Source organism: Pteronotus mesoamericanus, unplaced genomic scaffold (assembly GCF_021234165.1).
Source record: "Pteronotus mesoamericanus isolate MK-2021 breed Mesoamerican mustached bat unplaced genomic scaffold, CSHL_Meso_final scaffold_408, whole genome shotgun sequence".
NCBI classification, from domain to species: Eukaryota; Metazoa; Chordata; class Mammalia; order Chiroptera; family Mormoopidae; genus Pteronotus; species Pteronotus mesoamericanus.
Window position 1 is genome coordinate 4,533,723 of NW_026555315.1, and position 8,281 is coordinate 4,542,003.

Consider the following 8,281-nt stretch of genomic DNA (forward strand, 5'->3'; position numbering starts at 1 on the left):
GCAGGACCTGGGGACTCCACACCCAGGGACTTCCTGGAGGGTCCTACCATCTCAGAAAAAGTCAAACAGGGAAGTTTCCCAGGGAACCCACCGTCTTCTGGGGAGCCCCACTTTAATCTTTGACCTGTCGTTCATCAGGTGGAAATTGATAGAGTTGGGGGGACACCCCTCCACCACCCTGGACTCTAGGTGCTTCTCCAGCGTGAGGTTCCCCTGCTGGGTCACGGTTGCTGCGGCTGCAGAACTACGAGTCAGGGCCACGGGCACCTGCAGACAGTCCCCAGCCTTCCCCAGCCTTCCTGGGACTCTGCCCCCTAAGAGCAGGTCTCAGTACAAAGTCTCGTCACCAGACCCAGTTGTGTTAGGACCTATGATCGTTATCAATTCAGAGTGAGTGACCAGGGTCATAGTCTGGAAGGAACTGGGTCACTTACCATACTATAGATAAGAGAACTGAGGCATCTCCTCAAAGAGAGAGGGAAGTTGCCCTGGCTGGTGTGGCTCAGTGGAGTCTACGAACCAAAGGGTCTCTGGTTCAGTTCCCAATCAGGGCACATGCCTGGTCTGTGGGTCAGATCCCCAGTAAGGGACTCACAAGAGGCAACCACACACTGATGTTCCTCTTCCCCTTTCTCCTTCCCTTCCCGTCTGTCTAAAAATAAATAAATAAAATCTTAAAAGAGAGAGAGAGAGAGGGAGGCAGTCGCTCAAAGTCAAATCTTCAGAAATTAACAGTAAATTATTAGTAGTTAATAGCATAATTGCCATGCACCAGTAACCACCACCGCCATCACATTGTATGTGGCGTGGAGCCCCTGAGAGCTCTGTGTGTGATGGCTGTGCTCTTCTCCTGGAACACTGTCCTGATGACCCTTGTTTACCTGGTTGGCCTGCAGGTGTCAGCTGATAAGCCCCTTCCTCCAGGAAGACCTCCCAGACCCCCCAAGTTGAGGCATTAACCCAGCTGGCGTTGTTATGTGTCTCCCCCACGAAGCTCCCTCAGGCTTGCCCTGCTGACCAGTGCTTCCCCAACACTCAGCACAGTGCGTAGCACAGGATAATAATTAACAGTAAGTGTCATATGTATGGAGCATGGTTCTAAGTGCTGTCCAGGTACCAACTCATCTGCTGAATGAAGGAATGGAGTGTTGCCCACCCAAGTCACTCCCCCATTCCTGGGTCTTAACACCCCAGTCCCTGGGCCTGGGGTCCTTTAAAAATATTTAACTACTTGAAAGCTCTGGGATGATGGGCTCCTGGTCCCTACACCTCTCTCTCCATCCGGCCCTTGGCCTCTGCGTAGACCCTCGGGTATCTCTGGCGTAGCCAGGACGCCCTCTGTTGGAAGAATGGGGACAAGGTCCTTCCCGGCTCTCGGTGCTGTCGGCGCTGGGCTGCTCCGCGCCTGCGCCGGCCTCTTCACAGGATCTCATTTCGCCGGCGCCAGGGCAGTTTCTCCGGCCTTTCTCCACGTCTTCCCCCTCTGCCTATTTGCACAGGGCAGGTGGAAGATTGTCAGCTGGTCCCAGGGGGCTAGCTGTGCCACCCAGCTGGCTATTTCCCCCAAGACCCCCGGAACTCAGATCTGATGGGCACAGTCTGTCCCAGGGCTGGCCATAGATGCTGGCTGTGAGGTTGGGGGTCCCACTCCTCCGCCCCACTCCACTCCACTCCAGCCCCGGCCCCTCGTGGGGACAGAGACGTCCTGGCCTCCCCGTTCAGGGGCCGCGGAGGCCTTGCTGGGGCGCAGGACAAGGGAAATCGCGGGGAGGCCTCATGCCTCCTGACCTGGGATTGTCCCTGAGCTGAGCCTTGCCGCGATTTCAGCTGTGTGCAGAGGGGAGAAGGTTGTCGATCAGGCCAGCAGGCGCTCCTGGAGCCGCAAGCCCGGCTCGGCCCGCGCTCCGGAGGCCCCTGGCCTCGGCAGAGGCTGTCGGAGCGGTGCTCGCGGGGCCTCGGGGCCACCCCTCGGCCAGAGCCCCTCTCCCTTCCCTGCTTCCTCCTTCCCCTTCGCTTACCCGGACTGTCTCCTCCAGCCCACATCCTCTCTGAGGTTCCAGCGGTCTCCTTGAGACGATCTCACGGTCACTCGTGGGCAGCCTGTCCCCACACCACCTTCCTCCTCAGCCCAGGCCCCGCCTCTGCCCGGCGGGGACCTCATCTTGATGTCCAGCTTGCGGTCAGTTCTCCCCTTTGCAGCCTTGCTCCCGTCTTATCTCTTCCTGATGTGGGGGCCACTTCAGGCCCGCATGGCCTGGACCCTGAGCCTCGGTAGGATGTCCCAGCTCCGCCTCCCTGCCCGGACTCATCTTCCAAAAGCTTCTGTTTTGCAGGGGCTGCACTGGAAAGCCTCCACTTCGCCCACGCCTGGGCAGGGCTCATGTCTGCACACCCGGTTCCCAGCTCTCTCAGCCCGTGTGCCTGGCAGCTGTCGTGTGAGGCTCACCCCCCCCATCACCGCTCTTCCTCCTCCCTCTCCCTCATGCCCTTGCCCCACCCCCGGCACCCTCCCCTCGCTCGTCCTGACCCCAGCCTCCCTCCTGCCCTCCATTTGGCCCTCAAACAAACCGCACCAGGCCGCCCTGCTGAGGGCCTCCCTCTGGGGCACCCAGAGCGCCCTGGAATCGAGTTCGCGTTCCTCCCGGGCCCTCCCCTCGTCCCTTCCTCCGCTCAGCCGCGACCCAAGTCCGGTCACCTCCCTGCTCTCGCTCAGGTGTTCCCCCACCACCCTGCGTCATCCCCACTGTGTGCAGTGACAAAGGCCAAGTGCCACCTCCTCTGGGGAGTCCGCCCTGGCATCCCTGCTGTCGCTGCTTCCTGAGAGCCACTCAGGCGATTATCTGCTTAGGTATCTCCGCGCCTGGGGGGACCATACACTGGGGCGTGTGGGCAACGGAAATGTATTGTCTCACAATGCGGGGAGACTCACATCCCAAATCAAGGTGTTGGCAGGGCAGCTTCCTTCTGGAGACTGAGGGAGAATCTGTTCCCGTGCTTGTCCCCTAGCTTCTGGTGACGACATGCCATCCCTGGCCTTCCTCGGTTAGTAGACATGTCATTCCAATCTCTGCCCTTTCTGTATCTGTATGTATGTTTCCATGTCTCTGTTTTCCTCCAAGGACAGCAGTGACTGGATCAGGGTCCACCCTACGCCACCATGACCTCATCTTAATGAATCACATCTGCAAAGACCCTGTTTTCAAATAAGGTCACATTCTGAGGTTCCAGGTGGACATGAATTTGAGGAAAACATTCTTTATTAGTTTGCAAGCTGTGCAAAGAGAAGCAAGCGGCCTTAGTTTACCGAGTCCTCACTGAAACAATTCCGTGACGGCTCTTTCTGTCCACCCGTCACTAGATCATACGCTCCAGGAGGACAGGGACTGCGTCCGTCTCAGCTCATTATTGTGTCCCCGCGGCCTCATAGGTGGGAAGAATATTCCTCCCTCTTTTCTACCGCCCCCAGCCCAGCTCACTGAGTATTTGTTGAATAAATAAAAAGAGCCAGGTACATAGGTCAATTCACTAATGAAGGGGATACTATCATTACTTCACGCTCTTCCAGATGAGGAATCTAAGGCCCAGAGAGGTTAAGTAATTCTTTCAAGGTCACAGAGTTATAAGTGGCAGAGCGAGGATTTGAACCCCAGCAATCTGGCTTCGGAGTCCCTGTGCTCAACCACTACATAGTGTTTGCTGAGGCCTGTCATGGTGGCAAGGTCCGTATGACGTGGCCCAAAACTCTGTCTCCCGCCAAGCCAACCACCACGCTCCTATCCAGCGGGCATACCCTCCGCGCGGCGAGCCAACTTCTCCTCTTTAGGGACATCTGATGCAGGTCGACTCCTTGGTCACCTCTCCCCTGAGGAGGCTTTATCTCCGTGCGTGGCTAGAAGTGAGGGTCTGTCCCTCCTCACCAAGCTACTGTCTTGCCTCCCACTGCATCCCCCATGGGGAGCCCTGTGCCTGGCCTGCAGGGGCCCCTCTGGGGACACTTGAGGAACAGCAGAGCAACCTCCAGCGTGTGTGAAGTACAAAAGGACCGAAACACATGTCCTCCAGGCAGGAAGAATTGAGCTGTAAGCGAGAAAGAGTCAGCTTCTAGAAGTACTTGGCCAGGAACCCAAGCCTTCAGATAGGCGTCCTTCAGCTTCTGTTGCTTTGTGATTTATTTGGCAAGGGTGAGCGGTCAAAGGACTGTTATTCACTTTTTGTTTGAAGCGTGGGCGTACGTGCACATTGTCAACAACAGGGACATCCGGGGCGTGACTGTTCGGAGCACTGTAGGACATTTGGTGTCCCTGACACCTCCCCCTGGCCCAGCTACTAAATTCCACTAGTGCCCTGCAGACACGGGACACCCTGAGCTGGGGTGCGGCCAGTGAGGCTGCCGCCTGGGGCTCAGAATTTAGAGACGCCAACAAAACTCAGTAATCAAGATAATGTAATACGATGGTGTTTAAAGCAAATGAGATCAAACAAACTACGGCCGACGGAGCGGCCGGTCAGCTGGCTTCCCGAATGGAACTGTGGTGGAACGAGGCCCCCTCATGCGAGGGTCTGGAGCGCTCGCTCAGCAACGCGCCCGGTTCGGCCTTCAGTTATGACTTTGCTATTCTGCCCATCGTGGGTCTTGCACTAATTTTGATTTTGTAACATACTGCATTCACACATTATTTATCTTGGATGCTGAGATTTTGGGCGCTGCCCTGTAAATCTCATGCCCGAGGGGAGTGCCTCACTGGCCCAGCCCTGGCTCCGCATGAAACACACCCCGTTTCCCAGCCACTTGGGCCGGGGAGCCCTGGGGGTGCATTTTCCTCAGCACATGTGAAGGGGGTCCCTACAGGGCCATTTTACAGGCTAGGAAACAGGCTGAGAGGGAAGTGTGTCTGTCTCCTCCTCCACCTGCTGCAGGGTCCTCAGCCTCCCAGAATCCTCAGGCTGGAGGGGAAGCCGAGGTGGAAACAGAGGAGGAATAGGTGGGTCCTCTGCACCTAACTGGATACACTGGGCTCACGGCCGAGCTGCCAGAGGGAGCGAAGGGGCGACGAAGGGAGAAGGATGGAGGTGAGCGGTCATGCTCTGGCCTTTCACACCCAGCGCGACCTGTCCCAGGAAAGGACCTGGGTGGGCCCCGTGTCCCAGCCTCCGGAGGAGGTCCTTCGGGCCTCGGGTCAGCGTTTCTTGAGCACCTGCCCTGTGGCAGGGTTAGAGACCGAGAGGAAGTAGCCAGCCTGCCCCAGCCTCCTGGAGAATTCACCATAGAAACGCGTAGGTGCCGGGAGGACAGATGCGGAGGGCCCTATGGGAGCACAGGGAAGGGAGCCCTGCCTGGCTTTGGGAGACTTCAGCCCTGGCTTCCTGGGGCACAGCCCCTCCTAGCAGAGCCTTCAGGACAGAGGAGGAAGAGAAAGCAGTGAGCAAGTAAAGCAGAGTAAGAAAGGGAGTGAGGGTGGAAGAGAGCTCTGGGCAGCGGGGACGGCATGAGCAGCGGCCAGCAGGCCAGACGGTCTGGGAGGCAGGATGGAGCGGGGCTGGTGATGAAGCCAGGGGAGCAACGGGGTGGGGGGGGCGGGGGGGCGGGGGCGGGAGGGGGTGGGACTGGGCCAGCAGGGTGCCAGGAGATGATCCACCTCCTTCAGCTGGTGGGACCCGGTCCAGGTTGCCCCCAGGTGCCTTCCTCGCAGGAAAAGTGCCGAGTGGAGCCGGAGCCATCTTAGGTGAGAGGCCCCGCTCTGCCAGGCAAGGCCCCTACCCCAGGCTCCCACAGACGACGTCCTCTCTTTCACCCCGTCCTGCGAACAGCTTCATTTGGGCGAGGGAAGGGTTGGGCTCATTCCCTGCACTGCTCCCTTCTGGTCCTGCTTCCTGCTCTCCCCAACCTGCGTGATGACACCGTAGACCAGACAGATGGTGGGAAGCCACTGAGGCTGCTGGCATCCTCTGGCCCCTACTGTGACTGTCCTGGCTTCCGGAGAAACTGGGGAGGGGCGCTGGGGCAGCAACGCCTGAGGCTCCGGCTGGCTCGCCACTTGCCACCCACCTCTCAAGGATACTACAGAGGGGGTTCAGGAAAAACAAAGCTATCGGACAGATTCATAGGATGTCACATGGGGCAGCCCGCGAACAAGCCGTTTTGCATTTTGAAAGTAACTTTGGGAAATGTGCACAGAGGTTGATGGAAAATGCACAGTGGGAGTTACAGCTCCGTCTTCCAGCCATCTACATCTTCAACTGCGGCGGCGCCCTCCCTGCCTAGGACGCTGGAGGGAGAAGGAGAAGGCAGGGTTATGGGGGGGTTTATTTTCTTCTTTTTTTAAACAATTTGATCTGGCCACCCTGGGTTCTTGTTTCCAGTTGGCTAATTATTTATTTATAGAGAGGGGAATAGAGGGAGAAAGACAGGGAGAAAGAGAGGGAGAAAGAGAGGGAGAAAGAGAGGCAGAGAAACATCAGTGCGTGGCTGCCTCTCACCTCCCCCCCCGCCCCAGGAATCTGGCCTGCAACCCAGGCATGTGCCCTGACTTGGAATCGAACTGGGGACCCTTTGGTTCTCAGGCCGGCACTCAATACACTGAGCCACACCAGCCAGGGCTAATTTTCTTCTTTATTTTTTCTATGTTGCATACATTTTCTGTAACAAATATGTTATAGGAGAGCCAATGTAGCATAACGCTGAAAAAACCCAGACTGCCTGGGTTTGAATCCTGGCTCCCCAAGGCATGCACCTTCAGGACCTTCATTCAGGAAGTCATTTCACCTCTGTCCTCAGTTTCTTTATCCCTACAGTGGGGAAAACTAATGAGACGTGTTTATTGGGTTGCTCTGAGGATTCAGTGAGTTTGTATTTGCCATGAACACTTCTTTGGCCATGACCAGTGGCTGGCCTGCAGCAGGCACTAGGTATTTGTTAAATAAAAGCGAAATTACTTTTATAGAAAATGCAGAAAGACATTTAAAAATTACCCAACACAGGAACACAATCTTTTCATAAGGAGTAACACGGAACATTTTTAAGTGAGGTAATCCTTGGGGACAGACTCGTTTACAGCCTGTTTGGATTCACATGAAACAAAATATTCTTTGCGTGCTAAGACAGGAGCAGGAAGGCATGAGAAGCGTGTGGGTGGCGTTCCGGGGACAGTCCCCTCCCTGGTCTCCGCGCAGTAGGGGAAAGGGAAGGGGCAGGGCTCACTGATGTAGATTATCTAAGAACCCTGGCTGCTCTTGCTCACGAAGGTCCCCCTCTACATTTCCCGCCATGAAGCACATGCCGAGTTGTGAGCAGAGAACCCTGACGTTTCAGTTTGCTGGCCAGGCTCGCCTCGCCGACGGCAGCCGGCTGGCCCTTGGGCTCTTTGAAGCACTAGAACTGATGTGCGGACCCCAGGGCTGCCACTGTGGAGCCCTGTGGGTCTAGCGACTCCAAATGAGGAACCACTGTTTAAGGAAGTGAGCGATGCCCCTTACACTTGGATGTGGTTTCCCACCATGTGCCTGAGGGTCTGATGGTTCCAGGCTCGCACCCCACTCCACCCTGGAACTGCGTGTCCCCCTCATCGTCAGCTGCCCGTTGGGAAGGACTCCGCGGTCCACACAGCTAGCAAGGGCAGCCCTGGTCCCCTCGGGTCACACATTCGTTGTCTTGGCATTATTACCTCCGCCCGCCTGGTGATGCAGAAGCCTGTAGCCCCTTGAACCAGGAAGAATGAAGATTTGGGGACGGAGGGGCAAGATCTAGGCATTTTGGCATGAAAGGTTTCTCCTGAACATCAGGGAAAGGTTTAGGCTTGCTTCCTACCCCTCGCCACAGGTAGCGGCCCGTGGGGACCAGTGATTGGAATCAGTGCTGAATGAAGGCTGCAGGGAGGAGGGTCAGCGCGAGAGCCCCAGCCAAGGCTGCTCAGAGGAGCCAAAGGGCACCCCCACCATGTGACCCCTCAGAGCACCCGGGCACCCCCATCCTGCTCCAGCTAGCTCCTAAACCACCACCTCCTACTGAGCAAGGAGGCCACTAACCTCTCCGAGAACAGCCCCTCGCGCCCCACGGAATTCAGGTGCAGCCCCCTGGGGCCCTAAGGATTTTCTCCTGTGACCCGCCTCACTTCCTCTTCCAGCCAATCATTAACTCTGCTGAGCGCTCGACGTGAGAAGCCGCGGGGGCAGTGGCTGGTGGGGCTGGAAATGCGAGGCCGCTCCCCCGGAAGCAGCAGCCCAACCTGGGACATAAATCGACTCAAGAACCCGGGAGGTAGCTTGTGCACGATTCCTCGCAGGA